Genomic DNA, 19597 nt, shown 5'->3' with positions numbered 1-19597 from the left:
GTGTGCGCATGTGTGCTTCTAGTGTGTGCCTGTGTACACCTGTATGTATTGTGTGTGTGTGTTTAAACATGTGTGCATATGTATGTAAATGCCTGTTTTGTCTGTGTGTACGTGTGTGGGTATGTGTTCGTGTGTGTTTGTGCATGTGTGTGCATAGGCATGTGTATGCATGTGTGCTCATGTGTATGTGTGGTGCATGCATATACATGTGTGTATGTACGTATGTATTCATATCTTTGGTCATTTCTCTCAGAAGGTCAGAGACAACTAAATCAGACCTCAGGAGGCAGAAACTGCCTTCCTCCAAGAGTGATTCTGAGCAAAGGACAAGGGATTGATCTCTGTGATTGCCCATCTTTGCCATTTGGAGGTTGGAAGCTACCACAAGCAGAGCCTTCTCTCATGTCACTCTCCTGCCTGGCCCTGCCCTCCCTGACCACCGACTTATAGCCAATTTCCTTCCAGATGCACACCGGGGCCATCCTCATACCCAGCCACTAATGAAGCTCCACTTCACCTGGAGGGCAGGATGAGAGGCCAGGAGGAGGGGCTGAGCTCCAAATGGGAGCTCTGTGATGGGAGAAAAGTGAAGTTGGCAGTGGCTTGCTTTAAAAATGAATCCCAGGTGGGGGTGGCTCAGTCAGTTGAGCAGCCGCCTCTTCATTTCAGTTCAGGTCATGATCTCAGGGTCGTGAGACTGAGCCCTGCATTGTGCCCTGTATGGGGCTCTGCACTCAGTAGGGAGTCTGCTTGAGATTCTTTCCCCCTCCCTCTCCCTCTGCCCCCCACTTGCACTCTCTCCCTCTCTCTCTCTAAAATAAATAAGTAAACAAAATCTTTTTAAAAAGTGAATCCCAGGAGGGCATAAGTTGTGACTGGAAGGACCCTGAAGCCCCCCAAATCCTTCATTTAAATGTTGCATCCCTGAGCCCAACCCCAGCCCCAGGACTTTCTGCTGCTCTATAAGAAAGGCACTAACATTAGTGGGTTTCCCAGCCTCAACACCTCAACAACTCCACGCCATGGCAAAATCAAATTAAAATAAAGAATTCATCTCGAACACTGTATGGTCTTAGACAAGTCATGCTTTTTTTCTGGGTCTTTAGCTCCCCAGCCACAAAATGGGCCAAACAGTTCACAAGGTTTCTGCCAGTGTTTGCACTCTCCCCCTCTCTAAACCATCAGTAGATGATGACAGGTGCACATGGAGGAGCCAAGCCCTATGCTCCATCCACCGCCCCGCCTGCCCCATCTCAGCTGATGGGCAGCTTTCTGAACAGTCATCCAGGAACAGCCTCAGGTCAGCAGGCTTGGGTCTCTCTCCTAGGCCTTCTTTGAGGCCACTTTCTCCCCCAACCCAGCTGTTCAATTCACCAAACTGTGGCCAGCACTGCATCATTTAGGGCAGAGGCAAGTGACATAAACTGTGATGGAAAGGAGAAAAATAGAATCTATTACCATCCCCACCTGCGAAGTCTGAGGATTGACTAGCTTCCTGCCTGGACTCATCCAGGGGCTTCAGTAATGTTACCAGGACCCTGTTCATCATCTGTCACCCTCCCCTTCCCTTGCTCAGGGCTCACCAGCACAGAGGCTCTTCCGTCCAGGGGTCTATTTGGTCGCTACAGCCCCTCTGTTCTTACTGGCTCAATTCCAGGAGCACAAACAGGGTTTCTCTTCTGGGAGCTTCCACAAAGGCCCTAGATTGGAGCTGAGCAGATCAGTCGAGGTCAGGAGTCCAGCCCTGTGAGAGGGGAGACAGGGGATGTGGCAAAGTTTGGGGAGAGGTGGATGCTGTGCTTCCTGGTACCTCGGGAGAGCTGGGAACCCAGTGTAAACAAGCAACTGCTAAAGGGAGAGATGGAGCCTGTTATTCTGGGATTTTAGTAATGCAACTTTGCATCAACATAAAGTGAAATACCCCCCTCCACTTTCTCTCCCTTCTTTGCCCCATCAGGGGAAGGTGTCATAGCTACAAAATGAGGCTTGGAAAATGAGAGCTCTACTTGATTAGTGCTGGAGAAGGTAGGTCCGAGTCTCTCAGGAAGAAACGTGGGAGTCGGCACACACAGCATCACCAAAGAGCACACATGCGCGTACATGTGCATGTGCACGCACACGCACACACACTGCTGAGTACATGCTGCCCAGAAGGGCTCACCTACAGGAGCACTGCCATTGCTCATCACTATTCATACTGCAACCAGATGGTGTGCCTCTGACCTGGGACGCCTGGATCCCAGGAGCACCACACTAAAGGCTTCACTGCCCACCCTCCACCTTCTGGTTCCCCCGTCCTTCAACACTGTCCCTCACAGCCTTCCCTCCTACCCCCAGGCAGGGCCGCTCTATCTCTTCCAAAGGCATCTGCAACTGCCCGCTGAGTGAATCAGAACATCAGACGCCTCCTCTTTGCCCAGAAATCTCAATTTGTTTTCCTGCTGAACATTACAGTTTGTAAATAACATAAAATAAATATATGTTGTTGTTGTTTTACACTTAATACCATGACAACTGAAGAAAGCTGGAAATGGCAGTCTACACCAGGCAGGTGGTTTACATTTGGAAAGGCAGGGGGAAAAGCAGAACACACACTGCGGCAAGTCAATGGCAAGGCTAGAGAGGGGTCATGGTCACTCCCCACCGCCGGCCCTGCCGGCCCAGGGCTCCTCCTTACCACCTCAGCTCAGATCCCCTAAAGTGGAGTCTCAGACCTTCTGCCAACAGAATGTCAGCAGACAGATTGGATGGATGGCATCCTTGTCCCTTCCTCACAGGCCAACACACACAAATTCTCTTTCCCCCATCTCCACCCCTCCCTCTATCCCCGCTCAAACCATGGTCTTGATATTTCCGCTCTTCCTGCCTAAAATGCCCTGTCTCCTTTACCCTTTTGAATCCTATCCCTCCATAAACACCCAGATCCAGTGCCACTTTCCACAAGAAGTTTCCTCTGCCCTCCCAAGCCTGGGAGAGCTTTTATCTTCAGAACACCAGCTGCACCTCCTGTGTGTAGCACTCACACAAGCCTCACCGTGTTGGTTCTCCCAGGACTGGCATGTGGCAGGTAGGAAGCAGGAGAGCCTAGACAGGCCACATGTAGTCCCACCAGCTGGGTTTGAATGTTGGCTCTGCCATTTGATAGCTTTGCACACTTGGGCAACTTACTTAACCTCATTGTGTCTCAGTTTCCTCGACTGTAAAATGCTGAGGATGATACATTATTACCCAGCTGCTCAGGTTGCTACAAGGATTCAATGAGTGACCGCCTGTCAGGCACTCAGAACAGCACCTGGCATGTAAAATAGTTAGCATGTCCCCCGCAACGCATGCTCAATACATGTTTGTTGAATGAGCATCTGCTCTATACTTGGGAAAACAGCTTTAAGAAGCCAGGGACATGAGTTTTGCTGTGGTGTGCAGGCCCTTGCAGACCCAGGCCCAACTGAACCGGCCTCGCTCCCCTTCCCCTTGAGGACTGCGCATCTTTCTTTCTGCCTCGTAGGCCCACTGCCTCTGGGAGGAAGGATGGTCCTCACGATATTCATTTTATACGTTGTTTTCTCTATGTACACCTGGGCTATCCCATCTCAAGCCCACAGAATGGCAAATGCACTTTTAAAAATGAGCAGGCTATCTGTGGAAACAATATTCATGACATTCAGTAGGGAAGGCAGGAGGTAAATGATGAAATTAAAGATATTCATGGCGGGAGGCAAAGAGTAGAGAAAGCATGGAGCAGTGCACACACGCTGTGGCCGGGCTCGCGGGGCAGGTCTGCCCGCTCTCCAGCATGGACACATTGCAGGGGATCAGGCACAGAGGCCATCCAGGGGGGCAGACAGACGCACAGGACACATGAAGTGAGGGAAGAGGGCAAGCAGGGACAGGAAAAAAGGAGAAGAAAGCAATAATTTTCAGGCAGAAATTTGTGTTTCAGATTAAGGGTCAGAAGGGAAGAAACTTCCTCCTTCTTTCTCTTCCCTACAATTAGGTCTTGATAAGATAGAGTCGCGTTACCACTTGAGTGTGGGAAAGGAGATGGTGGGCAGCTAACTGGGAAGCAATGAACCTGAATTCCTATGCGATTGTTACGAAGACTAAATTAGTTGTGATATTTAAAACACCCAGAGTACATGGTCCGTTTTAGTTCCATGTTCTCATCAGCATCATTATTGCTGCCACTTATAAAGCTGACACTCGTCCACCCTGGAAAGTCAGCACCAGTGGGGGGGACGCAGGTGAGCAGAGAGAGCCCCCGCCCCATGATGCTGGAAGATGGAGATGCGTCCATCACTGGACAGGTGAGGTGGGAAGTAGGAGCTGGAGCAGGGGGCCCCTAACTCTGCCGAGGCCAGAACATGTGAGTCAGTCTTGGGGAGTCATTGTGCTTCTTCTATGCCCCCCAGGGCTGGGCTGGATGAGTCCTGCGACTCCCGGCTGCAGCATACGGTGCCACTCAGACCTGCAGGGGACACACACGGCCCCGGGGGGGCAACACACTGCAGCCCCCCCATTGGCTGGGCTTCACACTCAAAGCCAGTCTGAGCTGCCCTCGACCTTGGGCGAGGCTTCCGCTTATGAAGATCGCTTTAGAACCTCTGCCTTCAAATTGTTTCTCAGGTTCAATCAACTTTCACATTCATAATACAACAGAGATCTACAGGGCCACTGAACAGAAAGCATCTGTGGCTTTTCATTTCCTGGCATGATTAGGGGGATAATCACAGTGCCTGGAAAAATAATAAAGCCGGAGTCTGATGTGGGATCAAAGCAGAGGGTCCGGCCACACACGCAGGCCTGGAGCCGCTGTGACACTCGGGCCCAAGCCTTCCCCAACGGCTGGGGAGGGGAGAGCCCTCGCATCCAGCCCGCAGTAGCCTGCTCAGCATCAGCACCAACTGGATGGCCGGGAAAATCCGTGTCGGCCCTCAGGCCCCCATACTGGGGAGGCAGAGAGCTGAGCCCTGGCTCCAGGGGAAATGCAGGCACATCTCCTGAAAAGGGTCGAGGAAGTGGCCATGGGAGCTGCTGACTGTCACATGCCCCTCACAACTGCCCCTGCTGCCAGGAGCAGCCACCCCCACCCCAGGCAGCCGGGGGCACACATGGCTAATGGGTGCAGGGAAGGGGGGCTCAGTCTGGCCACACCAAAGCGTTCTTTTTTATTTTATTTCTAGTTTCAGATGTAGTGTTCAGTGATTCATCAGTTGTGTATAATACCCAGTGCTCATCCCATCACGTGCCCTCCTCAATGCCCATCCCCCAGTGACCCCATCCTCCCACCACCTCCCCTCCAGTGACCCTCTGTTTGTCTCCTAGAGTCAAGAGTCTCTCATGGATTTTCTCCCTCTCTCATGACTTCCCATTCCGTTTGCCCTCCCTTCCCCTGTGATCCTCTGTGCTGTTTCTTATATTCCACGTATGAGTGAAGGAAACAAACCCAGGGGTGTGAGACAGCAAGCTCAGGAATGGAACCAAAATAGAAGGCGGCTGTCAGCTCTGACCCTACCGGCCAAGAGCCTGTGTCAGACCTCCGTGTCCCCATCTGCCCGATGGAAGGAGCGAGGGGTCCCAGCCCTGCCTCCAGGAGGTCCAGCAGGAGAGGAGGCAGAGACAAAGGTGAACTATTCCTCCTGAAGGGCTGCTGGGGCTCCCCCTAAAGGCCTCCAGCTGGGCGGGCCAGGCGAGGGGCTCGCAGAAGGAGGAACTGGGAGGGTAGAGCTCCTAGGCAGACGGGAGCAGCTCATTTGGCCCCTGAGGCACTGCACTGGACCTTGCAGGTGTAGGAGACCCCTGGAGGCCCTGCAGGGAGGGGCCCCTGTGAAAAACACAGAGTCTGCTCCAAGCCCTGAGGGGAGCACTGGGGCTGCAGTCCAGTCCCTGCTTTGCCCTGACACCAAGCCACTCCCCACGTGTCACTGTGCAAGTAAGAGCCCAGCACAGTGCCAGCCGCACTAGCTTGCCAAGTAGGAGTTTCCTCTCTCCTCCCTTCTCTGGGCCTCAGGACTTGCAGTTTTAAAATGAAGGGATTATACCTTTCTGTGTCTGAGCCCCTCCAGAATGTTCATCCTAAGGTTCACCGAAGAAAGTGGTATTCTCAAAGGGCAGAACTATGAGCTTTTTATTGCAATTTTTAATTTACATGTTTCTCATCCCCAGTGTGATTTCAATGAGTGGAAGGATTTTGTTTTATTTATCTCGATACTGCCAACACTTAGAACGTCATCTGGTAACCATAGTACAAAAGGGCTACAGTCCGGATTAATGGATGAGTACCCCCTGTATGCCAGGACTTAAAAAGCTACCACCAAGTCAAAACTCACCCAGATTCATACTGCATGCTGGACATCCCTTCAAAATACACAAACAAGAAAGGATGTGGGATTGGAACCTGGAACCTGGAACCTGGAACCTGGAACCTGGAAGCCTGGCTTCCAGCCCCAGCAGAGTAACAGCTTTCTAGATAAAGCATATATGGGAGTGTACACTGAAATCTCCTCCCCTCCTATCAGGAGAGAAATCCGGAGATCAGAGAAAAACTTCGCACATGATGCATTTCCACCCCAGATGGCCCAGAGTTCATACAAGAATATTCTGTAACGAAAACCAAGCCAGGATGAAAGGAGAATGTGCCTCAAGCAAAACAAGGTCAAGGTTGTTATTTCTCAAGGATGAGGTACACATTAGCTGGTTTTCTCCTAGCTCAGAGGGAGAAGTCCTCATGTAGCCTAGATCAGGGGGTCTATCAAGAGGATTTATTTTCAAGTTCCCTTGGCCTTCAGGAATCCCCTGAGATGCAGGTCTGAAGCCGAAGCTGCTGAGGCTTCTCTCTGGTTTCTGCCACCTACCCTCCTTCTAAAGTAAGCAAAGGCTGAGCCATGGGAGACCCGCTGGTGTTTGCCAGAGCCTAGGATAGCAGCGCATGCAAGACACAGGGTTTGGGGCTGGGATCTGGTTGGTGGTGGTTGGTAAAGGTGGGAGTTGGTGGGGCAGAAGGCCAGGACCCAGACGGGGAGGGCTTAAAAAGAGGATGTTTGAGGAATAGAAGAAGACCCTAAAATAGGGGTGGCTGGGGAAAAGAAGAGCCTGCTGGGACAAGGATGTTTTTATGAGAAAATCCCACCCTTTATGAAATAAGGGAGCAAGTTATATTATAAAGCCTACTATCATAAAATAACTGCTTGGATTTCCAGTGGAGGCCAGGGTGCACCCTGCTTGGGGAGGCCAGATGGGACAGAATTTGGACAGGAGTAGCCTGCTCCAGGTCATCTGATGGACACAGGCCTGACCCATTGCTGATCTCCAGGCAGAAGGTGTTCTTACAAACAGTCCTCCCAGCCAAGAAGGGAGGGGTCCTAAAAGGGCCTTCACTGTACGTTTCTTCCTTTATAAACTGTGGATAAGTAACACAATCCACGCACACCAAGTATAGGGTGCATGTGATTAAGGTACAGGGAAGAACTTTATAAACACAAAGGCACTAACAAATAATTGGAAAAACCATACAACATACTAACCACCTGTCCTCTGTCTGTGCCCACCAGAAGAGAGCACTCTGTGATGCTAGCACCCACTTAGCACAGACCTGCATATAGAGATCAATCATGCCTTCTGTGCATAGCTTTGACTGTGTTTTTGCACCCTGCCCTAGGTTTTGTGGAGAAACAGAAGTCTGAGAAGCCCAGTTCTCGAAGAGTATTGGTGTTCCCTTATTCTCTTCTCCATTAACATCCTCTCCCTTCTGGCTCCCAAATTACCCCCAGATAGGGACTGTGTAGAAGACCCAGCTATGTTAAGGCCCATATTAGTCAGCTAGAACTGCCATAACTAAGTGCCACAGACAGGGGGCTTCCACAGCAGAGATTTATTCTCACAGTTCTGGAGGCTAAAAGTCTAAAATCAAGGCTCTGCAGGGTTGGTTTTCCTGAGGCCTCTCTCCTTGGCTTGCAGACGGCTGTCTCCTCCCGGGGTCCTCACACGGCCTTCCCTGTGTGCGTTTCTGTCCTAATGTCCTCTTCATATAAGGACACCAGTCACATGAATTAAGGCCCACCCTAGTGAATTCATTTTACTATAATCATATCCGTAAAGCCTCTATCTCCAAATACAGTCACATTCTGAAGCATTGGGGTTTGAACCCAGGGATGGGGGCACACAGTTCTGTGCATAACAGAGCTGATCTCTGCTGTCAGTAACTCCGAGAAGTCTTGCCTTCTGTGTCAAGCCAGGTGAGGAGCTCCTCTGTGCTGCTTTACCGCGCAGCCTAGCTCCCCTCTCTCCTCACCACTATCAGAAAGGCAGGACCCTGACTCTTCATCTGTGGACCCCGGCCCCTTGCACAGTACCTGAGCAATAGCTTAGCCCAATAAGTTTCCAGGGCATAAATGAATGATTAAAGATTCACCAGGCTCTGCCTTGGTCAAAGAAGAAAGCCATCCTCCAGCTTCATTTAGAGCAGGACCATTCTAACACATACCATATTATAGGCGAGTAAATGCCAGTTTTATTTCTTGCTCCCTTTTATTGCATGATCGATAACTTCTTAAAATCCTTAAAAATAAGCTACAGGGCAAGGCGAGGGATCAGAAGAGTGGAGAAGAGGACAAGTCTGAGGAGCCCACAAGAAACATTATTTATATGATGCTGGCATTACAAGGGATATCAATATTAATAGCAATATTAGTGCCAAAAAGCATCAGCCTCAATATTTTGCAGCTCCTTACAAACACCTTTAATGGATGATGACAGACGGGCAATTTCAGGGTGAATTGGAATGGGCTGCTCTGGGGGCTGAGAGACGGGAAGCAGCACATACACTTCTCCTTCAGAGGATGAGCCTTCAACCACTGCCCTGGTCTTCAGCACACTGTGGGCTGGTGCAGAAGCTCAGGCTGTGCCCTGGATGCCCCCACCCACCAGAGTTGCAGGCCCAGGGGTTCCCTTCAGATGCTGGAGGGTAGAAGGAAAAAACTATCAAGTGAACTATCTATCTTATGAAGGCTGTGCCTGCATGTGAGCAGTGTGCTGATTGCAGGCTCAAGGCGTGAATGTTGGCCCATCCTACTTGAAGCAGGAAATGTGCCCCTGCAAAAAGTGATGTGGAATTTGTAATTGCATCCTGCTGTAAATACACCAGGGGGCTTAGCCTTTAAAGAGATCCTTTGGCATAATCATTTATATAGCCAAGAATCCTTTTGTGAAATGAATACAGGTGTGTTCTCCCATAAGCAAATCTAACTTACAAATTCAATTTAATTCAACAAATGTTTATTGATTACTTTTTTCCATATGCAGGGCATCATGCCAGTGCAGGTGATAACAAAGATATTTAAGACATGATCCTTGCTTGCCCTTAGGAAACTCATATTCAAACAGAGGGAGACAGACAAGTAAACAAATACCTCTAAGTGCTGCAGTGAAAACTTTCTGGGGATCAAAATAAACCTAACAATTCATTAATAACAGAATAGTCAAGGAAAGCTGCAGAAAAGAGGGGACAATTGGAGTGGGCTTTGACGTTTGAGTAGGAGTTCACCAGGCTGGACTATGGCTGTGCCCAGCATGTTGAGGAACTAATGTTCCTACGTATAGAACACACAGTCTGGTGAGGGAAGGATCATGAAGGAGAAATGGAGGGAAATATTTTGGACAGATAGCATGCTCTACACTGAAGGATCTGCTTTGGCCAGACTCCAACCTTTATTCCTCACCCACTTAGCTATTGTACCTAAGAGATCACCGCGGGACTTTTGTAGCTAGCAAGCTCTCCTATCACATCAACAATATGACTCAATTTACAAAAAAGTTAAGAGAAACACTGATTTTGTGGAGAAAGATACACTTGTACGGGAAGAACGGTCCTGTTTGGGTGTTCACACTGAACACGGAAAGAGATAATGCTCTGCTGGAGCCCAGATCTCTGCTGCTATCCCGGCAGATCCAGGAAAGGGAGGCTTAGAGTTGAAGGCCTACAGCCACTCCGACCGGATTTGGGTTAGGAGAAAAAAAATCCACTTGAACTGAGACTCTTTCTGTATGCGTCATGAGGAAGTCCTGGGTCCAGCCAGGAGGAGCACAGTGTTGCAGTGAGGAGAGGGCTACCCACAGCTCCCAGCTGCCCTGACATCTATCCCCCTCCTAAGTTTCATACCTCAGGGCTCACAGATTTCCCACCTGTTCCATGACCACCTTCCATCTACCTGCCACCCTGTCTACTGTCTGTTATTTTTAGAATTCTACTGAGGGCCAGACAGAGCAAACTCATCTCTGTCACCAACCCTATCACGATCATCATTACCATCACCACTGTCCTCCTCCAGTTAGGTTGCTATAACAGAAACACCTCAGACTAAAGGATTTATAAACAGCAGACATTTATTTCTCACAGGTCTGGAGGCAGGCAAGTCCAAGATCAAGGCGCTGGCAGGTCCCAAGGCTGCACTTCCTGGTTCAGAGATGACCATTTTTCTCCGTGTCCTCACATGGTAGAAGGCACAAGATGCTCACTGGGGTTGCTTTCATAACAGCACTAATTCCATTCATGAGGGCTCCATCTCCCAAAGGCCCCACCTCCTAATACCACCCCATTAGGGGTTGGGCTACAAGACAGGAATTTGATGGGGATATGAAATAGCAATCCATAGCAATCACCATCACCTTCCTGCCATGTACTTTAAAAACTCTTGTCATTTGATGCTGGCAAGCACCCTGAGAGGAATGCAGCTATTACCCCCACGTTCCAGAAGAGGCATCTGTTGCTCAGAGAGGTTATTTAACTTGCCAAGGGTCACACAGCTAACTCTTTGCAGAGATAAAACTAGGTCTTGTGGCAACCAATGCAAGGTAGTTCCCCCCAGAGCATACTGCCTCCAATGAAAGCAAAGTCAGTCGCATATGTGAACAAAGCAGCTGACCAGCTAGGTGGTGTGAATTGAGAGAGCTTAGTAACACCTCCTGCCACCCAATTTTTCCCCGGCTAACCAGTCACAAGGCATGAAATTGCACCATTTGATACCTGGGTATGTGTGTATGGTAAAGATAAATGACTTCAATTTATAGAGTGTTTAACTTTTGGAAAGTCCTCCTGCGTATTTTGCCACAAAACCCATCTTGTGAGAGGGCAAGGCTATCCGTATTTGAGATGCTTTTCACCGCCAAGTGCAGCCCACACAGGCAGAGGCGCTCACCACTCTGATGCGAAGAGGTGTCAGGATAGAGATGCAGTAGCTCCAGGACTGTCAATAACTCACACAAAAGAGGTCACCAAGCTCCATGTTCATTCCAGCTTTCTGTTCTGCATCCTCAGCAAGCCAGCAGCACCCCCTCTTAGTCACAAAGTTGCTACAGCCTGCAACTCCAGGTGTCTCCCCCACAGAGCTGCAATCAGAAGGGAGAAAGCGTCTCTCCATTTTATGACTGAAGCAAACGTTTCAGACACCCCCGTTCCCCCAGTAAATGTCCCCTTACACCTCATTAGCCAAGTAGGGCCACGAGCCCGTAACTACCCAGTCTCGGCTGAAGAAATGCAATCTCTCTGATTGGCTTTGTCTGCTCAGCATTTCTCCCCTGGAGAGGGACAGGGGTCTGCAAAGCAACCCCTCATCACAGTACTTGAGAAAAATCTGGATTCTGTTAGCAGGAAGAAGATGCAATGACTCCTGTATGGGCAACTAACAGTGTCTGCCACATATCCTCTCAGAAGGGAAAACAAAGATTGAAAACCTTCCAGAGCTGACACCTCTCCCAGTAGCACCACATTAAACTAGCATCAGCTTAGACAAATGCAACCTTAAGCTTTATAATACTATCAGCTATTAACACTTATGCCCCTGTATCAGCTGTCATTAACCCTATCAGATATCTGGTTACAAAAAGCCCTGTTGTCATTATTTTCTTATTTTTTTTTAAGATTTTATTTATCTGACAGACTGAGAGAGAGAGAGCACAAGCAGGGGGAGCGGCAGGCAGAAGGAGAGGGAGAAGCAGACTCCCCGCTGAGCAGGGAGCCCGACTCGGGGCTCGACCCCAGGACGCTGAGATAATGACCTGAACCAAAGTCAGACACTTAACCTACTGAGCCACCCAGGCGCCCCTGCCCTGTTGTAATTAATCCCGACAGGTTCTAAATTGTATTTCTAAACAATCACAAAACACATAGAGCACAAAGCTAGGCTGGGTCTCCACAAAACAGGAACTGAGACCAAAAAGGAGCCGGAAGAGGTCCCCGCAGTGAGTGGGACAGGAGTGGCAGGGAAGAAGGGCCAAAGCTAGTGTCCCTTCACTTGTCACCTGTCACCCAGCATTGATCCCATGTGTCCCCATTGGGGCTATAAGGTTGAAAAAGAAAGTGAAATGGGCACACCATGATGACAGAAAATAAGCAGCTTGCAGACCAGAGGAAATCAGACCCCAGTCTTAAATTCCTCTGTCACACAGGTCTTGTTAATGGTGAATATTTCCACTAGCAGCACCTGCCACGGGTAGCAACTGCAAGTCTTTCTTTTGTCCCCTTCACCCGTCTGCTTTTCTGATGTTACCGGTGTGACAGCTGGTTTCAGTCAGGGCCAACAGCAGAAGGGAGGAACACTCAGGTCTAAGTGCCCCATCCTCATGGGGTCATGGTTCCTAATCCCATTAAATAGTAGTCTTCAGGATCTGGGAACAAGAAATCAGAATTCCTAGTAATTATTGGGAGCCCCCCCCATCCATAAGTTATTGTGCATTTTTAAAAACACTTTATCTGTCTGTTTTAAAATAATAAAAAATTGTTTGGGGATCATAGGATTATTACAGAGGTTTTCTGTGAAAAATATACAACCAATACATGGTTGATTTTTATTATAAGCCAGTGCATTATGACCAGATATATGTATATACTTTGATAATATGTAAAACTAATCTCTCCCTGATATAGACATTTGATAATCAAAAACATTAAAAGAAGGAAATAATGACAGAAATAAGTGCCAAATAAAAATCACTTAAAAATTAAAAGATAATACCCGAACATACCAGAATATTTAATTTTTAATATTTAAAAGCTACCATTCTTAAAGAAGTTGTAAAACCACAAAGCATTAATTGCCCTATCCAAAAGTTTTGAGCTCTTTTTTTGTGACACATAGTCCAGACATAGAGAATTTATTCCTTCTTGTTTTGACCTTTATCGAATCAGTAAGAGTGTGTCCAAAAGCAACTTCGAGCTGGGTGTTAGGGCAACTGTTGCTTTCTGTAAGCTGGCTTCTTTTTGTAAGGATAAAAACATGTTGTCTATGCAATCTGATTTTGGTTTTGTCTTTGAATTTGTTACTGTGTTTGCTAATTCAGATTTTAAAATCCACTACTGGTTTAATGTTATAGTATTCCTGCAACAGCATTCACGTCTTCTCTCTGCATTTCTCTGTTCAAGTATTTGCAAAGAACTGTATGCAAGAGTGACTATTTGAGCCATAAACATTTTGAGTAGTAATGGAACAAGATGACATCCGGATCTCCTACAAGTGCTCCTCACAGCACCACACAGAATCACCTGTCGAAATTGCAACTTAAGGACATATTTCACTTCCGAAACTTACTATTTCTTGGAACACCACCCGTAAAGTATTCCATGGGTCTAAAGCTTACTAATATTTATTTTATTTTCAACAGTGACTCACCATTAGCAGCAGACAGGGCAATGGATACTTTGCTTAAGGCAAAACAGCAAGTGAGACTGATCAATGGGACTCTAACACTGTTGGCCTACCTGCTCCTGTCGAGGTTCCTGGAAACTTTGACCTTCACCTTCAACTCCCTGGGTCAGCGCTTCCTGCTCTTATTTCGATTTAATGTCAGTGGATTCTTTGAAAGCAGTAATGTTTCTATGTCGATTGATAAGCTTAAATTCTCGCAGGAGACTTAAATACTTTCTACTGTGTTCCCATTTTCTCAACCAATTTTTCTCGGCATTTGGAAAAACATAAACATTTCCTGTGAAATGCTAGAAAAGAATTCCCACCTAGACTATACCAGCAGGCACAGGCTGGACAAGGATGTCTTGAGACCCTCTCCCAGAGCCCCGGACAGGAGGGCACGAGGATCCAGTGCACCAACTTCTCACTCAGTACCTCTCCTCCCAGCTGCCATCCACGGCTCCATGATTCCTGCCCCATCTGTCCAGTCCGTTCACCCCCAAACTCACCCAGACCTGCCTATTTCTCCCTGATTTTTTCTGCTCAAACTTACCCTCTTGCTTCTCTCTACAATGCCAGCCCATGCACAAAACCTCTTCTTCTCACATTCCAATTTTCTGTGCGAAATCAGTATCAGCCATGAGTTGGGGCTGATCACCGCTGTGACAATTTAATTAAAGCAATTCAAACTATAAGGTAGAAATGATACATAAATGTCCACATACTGTCCTTATGATGTTGAAAAGATCACTTCATCATACTGAGCCTCAATTTTTTCATCTACAAAATGGAGATAAAAATTCCCAGCTCACAATATTTTTGAGAAGATGAAATAATATAGGTAAAGCATAGCGCTTAGTGCTAGGAAATTGTGTTAGTCCTCCTTCTCCAAAAAGGACAGTATTAAATCTTAAAGGAGGAGCTTCTGCATACAAAAGAGTTTTGTATCTGCTACTGGAACCCTCCGGAGCAGAATTAGCTGTATTTGGGGTGTCTGCGGAGGCCTCTCTTCTTCCCTGGAAGGTTCAAATTTACTAGCCCAAGGTCAACTCCAGGAACTTCTACCTCTGCAGGTTTCCAAAGTAAGAACTGGGTGGGGAAGGTCGGCCCACCAACCCAAAGCAGCTGCCCCAGCCTGGCCCAAAGTAAATGCTCAATAAATGTTTGCCAAATTGAATTTCCTTCCCCCTGGATTAATCATGGCAGCAGCAAGGAGCTGGCAGCCTCTGGCATGGCTCCAGTGCCCACAAGCTTCATGAGTCATGTCTTCAAAGGCCTTGCTGCCGCTGGCCCCTCCCTTTGCCTCTGACCTCTCCTGCTTCTTCAGCATGTTTATGGACATAATTACAGCGTGCTATTGATTTCCTGACAGCCGCCTTGATGTAACTATTTTAGAGAATCAAGCTAATTTCATACATTGAGGTTTTTATGGTCTCTGGCAGACTCAACCCTAGAAGTCATTTCGTCTCTTCCTAGGGCACTCCTGCCCCTTCTCAGAAACTGCATCTCCTCGCCCCTCCTTCCCCAAAGCCCAGTTGGGCTGCGCTGCCATCCGCACCCTGTCTTCTCCTTATAGCTCCCCCTGCCTTTCCCATGCTCACGTGACTTAGCCGTGTGGTCAGGGAAACAGGGAGATCTTGAGGCCCCAAGAAGTCAGAGTGGTGCTGCATCGGGGGGGAAAAGATAGGACCCAATTTTTGGGCTACAGCCTGAGTCTGCCCCCTAGTTCCCTGTTACACTCCAAATGCATTCCTGGGCCACTGAAACCCTCCTTCCCTACCTGCTATTTACCAATTTACAGTTTGCAGAGTCTTTTAAGAGACATAATCTCATGTAATTTGCATATCAATTCTCTGTGCTGTTATGTCCAGTTTACAGATGTAAAAATACAGAAGATGAGAGTAGAAAAGTAAAACAGCTTGGTAATACAAAATGTTAACAATGAGCATATGAACACCCTTCACAAAAAGGCTCCCCATGGCTATTTCTTCTTTTGGAGACACAGAGTTGCAAAGCCAAGATTTAAACTATTAGACTTCTCATGCCTGGCCTTTTCCTCCACACTGAGTCTTCCTCACCACCCCTCTTCATTTCTGTACATTCTCTTGCCCTTCACACAGCCTAGTCTTGGCCATACTATTCTTACACACCCCAAAATGGCCCTCCCCGGTCTGCCTATTCAGCTCACACCTATCCTTGAAGAAATTCCTCAAGCCCTCCTCTACCAGGAAGACTTCCTTTATGAATCCAACTTTCAGTGACTCTCCCTGATGTGAACGTAGTGGACTCATTGTCCATAATGTTAGATAACAATGTGCTGAAGTAGACAGTTAATAAAGTCATTTCATTCTTGGAAGTCCCTTAGTGTAGTGTATCTGGCTTGGTTTGACACCCACCGTCCATTTCCCAAAGGATGTAAATGTTAGGATTTCCCAAAGGCTGCCATCCTCTATTTGGGGAGCATAGGATACCAGGGACCTTGAGTTCATCCCTGGTTCCAGAAGTGGGACCCAAGACTAAGGCCACACCAATCGGTCACCCTGTGACCTAAGGGGGTCCAGTCTGGGGGAACACCTAAGCTGTTGCCAGGAACTCTGATGAGACTTGCTCTTCCCTGTGGGACATGAAAGAGAGGAGAAAGTCCGCTGAAAGTTAGAGCCAATACTGAGGAAGCACTGAAGAAATGGCGAGAGAAAGTGAGTCAAGGTCAAGCATGTTGAGCTGCAAGATCAAAGCTTTGCCTGAAGCTGCCAAAGCCCCTTATCCAGACTTTTCAGTTACATGAGCCAATTCATTTCTCTTTGTTTGAACCAGTTTCAGTCAGGACTTCTAGCTACAAAGGGATGCTAGTGCACGTACGTGAAGTGATTTTGTTCTAGAATAGTGCGTATCAACCTAGAAGCAGCATAGTCCTCCATTCAGAGCTCTCAGTTTTTAAAAGAGGATGCCAAAACTACATTTAGCTCCATTGATCCTTTTATATGACTTATTGGATGTTTGGGTCTTCTCATTACAAAATAATACATGTCCATTAAAGACATTAGAGAAATCCCACCACTACTAACAACCAAAATGTATTTACTTTAGTTTAAATATGTATAATGTTTTGGGGCACCTGGGTGGCTCAGTTGGTTAAGCGACTGCCTTCGGCTCAGGTCATGATCCTGGAGTCCCAGGATCGAGTCCTGCGTCGGGCTCCCTGCTCAGTGGGGAGTCTGCTTCTCCCTCTGACCCTCCCCCCTCTCATGTGCTCTCTCTCTCTCTCTCACTCTCTCTCTCAAATAAATAAATAAAATCTTTTTAAAAAAATAAATATATATAATGTTTCATAAAATTGGGATGATCATTGGAGCCCCTGAGTGCCTCAGTCGGTTAAGCATCTCACTCTTGATTTCAGCTCTGGTCATGACCTCGGAGTAATGAGATCGAGCCCCATGTCAGGCTCCATGGAGCCTGCTTAAGAGTCTCTCTCTCGAGGCACGTGGGTGGCTCAGTTAGTTAAGCGTCTGCCTTCAGCTCAGGTCATGGTCCCAGGGCCTTGGGATCGAGCCCCGTATCGGGCTCCCTGCTCCACGGGGAGCCTGCTTCTCCCTCTCCCACTGCCTGCCTGTCTGCCTACTTGTGCTCTCTCTCTGTCTCTGTCAAATAAAGAAATAAATAAAACCTTAAAAAAAAATATTCTTTCTCCCTCTCTCTGTGCCCCCTCCCCCAAAATTGGGATGGTCATGTTGTGTGTGTTTAATTTTGAATCCTATTTCATACACTGAGTGACAGCAAGCTACCTCAGCGTAGGGGAAAAGGTAAGTAACCCAGATTCCCTGGGTTCAAACCCTGTCTCTACTAGAAATATCTGTGTGACCTTATGATTCCTGCAGTATCTTAATGACCTCATATATGAAAAGAGTATAATAGTAACACTTGATTTATAGGGATTTTGTGAAAATTAAATAAGATTAAATAAAGTATTTCATGTGATACCTGGCATATGGTGAGAGCTCAGTTTGGGGCAAGGTGGGTTTGAGGTGCTTATGGCTATTCAAGACAACTAACCAGTGGGCATTCTTTGTTGTGGGAGTCTCTCCCGTGCAGGGACGTAGCATCCCTCCTCACACTAAATGCCAATAGCACCCTCACCCCTGGTCTCTACAACCCAAAGTGGCTCCAGACATTGCCAAGTATCTCCAGGGGGATAAAATTGCCCCCCTTGAGAATCACTGCTTCATTGTATCCCATCACTCAACTGTACTGTTCATTACTGTCAGATAGCTAGAAGCCCAGAATGCCATTGGATGACGCTAGTCTTGCAGTATCCTTACACTGTTGCAACTTTAGTGGGAATTCCTTTTGTGTTTCACCATCACATCTAATATTGAACTATTAGTTTGAGGTAAGTGATCTTACATTAACTTTTATTAAATTTTTACCAAGAGATTTTTTTAAATGGTTATTTTATCAAATGTCTTTAAGGCGTCCACCGAAGTTTTCACTGCTTCACTGATCCCTGGATTGTTTCAATAGGATTCATAACATTAAATTATTCTTCCATTCCTGAGATAATGACTAACTGGACATGGTATAGCATTCATTTCTTAACATTGTAGTGGGTGGGATTTGGTGACATTTTATCTACAGAATGTTATTTCCATTCCATTAACTGTTTTTTACTTGTGTTTTACTATTAGGTTATGTTGGTTTCATGAAATAATTTTGAAAGTTTTACATCTTTTTATATAATTAGAAGTGGTTAATTTCCCCCTAAAAATTACATATTTCTTGAGATTTGATCAACTGAGCTGATCAATAACAGTAGGTCAAGAGCATTTGGGGAAATTAATTCTAGAGTAATTTTTTTTTTTTACAATTTAAGTTTTTTATTTTTAGTCAATTTTGGTGATTACTATCTTGCTATAACATTATGTCTTGTAATCAACATTTAAAAAATAGGATGGAATACAATATATTAATCTTATGAAAAGCATTTAACTTCAGTATCTGTAGTTCCATCTACTTTATAATACTTAAGTTTGCACATTTCTTTTCTCCTTTTTCTTGCTGGACTTTCTGGATTTACACACTACTATTCTAATTCAAGAAAGCCTCTCTGTTTCTTCCCTGTTCTATGTGTAGTCTCCCTATGTTGCTTACTTAAATATTTAATTACTTCCTTTTTATTTATAATGTGTTAATAACACTATTTAGCCTATGAATTTACCCTTTTGTACAGCTTTCACTTTACCCCATAAACTTTTACACAAAGTGTCTAATTTTTGCTACTTTATAGGCAGTCTTATTTCTTCTTTGACCCAAAAATAAGCTGAGCAGTTTTTAGTTTCCAAGATCTCAGATGTACCTTTTTAAAAAACCTTTATTTTTTATCTATTCTTTATGTTCTACCTAAACTCTAATTTTCAGTATTTGATGAGCTTTTCGTTTAATTTTTGTCACTGTCCTGAGAATGAGTTGAAAGAAAGGTTTATTATCTGTTCACAGGATTAAAAGTTTGTTATACATTTTTATTAAATAAAATTTATATTTCTATAAATATTTATTTTTCACTTGCCTCATCTGCTATGGTCTGAGTAAAACACACCGTCATCTCTCCACAAATAATTTTTGTTATTTTCTCCTCGTATTTTTTAAAACATTTGCTTTAAATAGTCTGATATAAATGATTTGGCATCATCTACTATTTGGCTTATGACTGCTACACTTTTATTCTGGATTTTATTTTCCAATTCAATTGTTATATTAATACTGTCAATGTGTTTTCCTGATATCTTTTACCAAGCCTTTTATTTCTAATCTTTCCATGTCAATCATTCTGTATTAGATTTATATCTTGTAAACAGCTTATAGTTGACATTTATTATTTGACCTAATCCGAGTGTCTGTATTTTAATGGGAGGGTTGACCCTTTTATTTGT

The 19597-nt window shown here is 46.1% G+C and overlaps 1 long non-coding RNA gene across 1 annotated transcript in view; it reads right to left on the bottom strand.

Annotated features, from left to right (window-relative positions):
* The window catches only part of LOC141372535 (uncharacterized), a 6981-nt gene extending 613 nt beyond the window's left edge, over positions 1-6368 (bottom strand). The window contains exons 1-2 of the long non-coding RNA XR_012377812.1: positions 6327-6368; positions 1584-1744 (exon numbers count right to left, since the gene is read on the bottom strand). This is a non-coding gene — a long non-coding RNA (uncharacterized lncRNA). The remainder of the gene's footprint in view (positions 1-1583; positions 1745-6326) is intronic.
* Positions 6369-19597: the final 13229 nt, after the last annotated feature.

This window comes from Callorhinus ursinus, unplaced genomic scaffold (assembly GCF_003265705.2).
Source record: "Callorhinus ursinus isolate GAN/ISIS: 27379988/994484 unplaced genomic scaffold, GSC_fseal_2.0 scaffold4, whole genome shotgun sequence".
Lineage (NCBI taxonomy): Eukaryota > Metazoa > Chordata > Mammalia > Carnivora > Otariidae > Callorhinus > Callorhinus ursinus.
The sequence above is the reverse complement of the archived record's forward strand: the minus strand, read 5'-3'. Positions and strand labels throughout refer to the sequence as shown.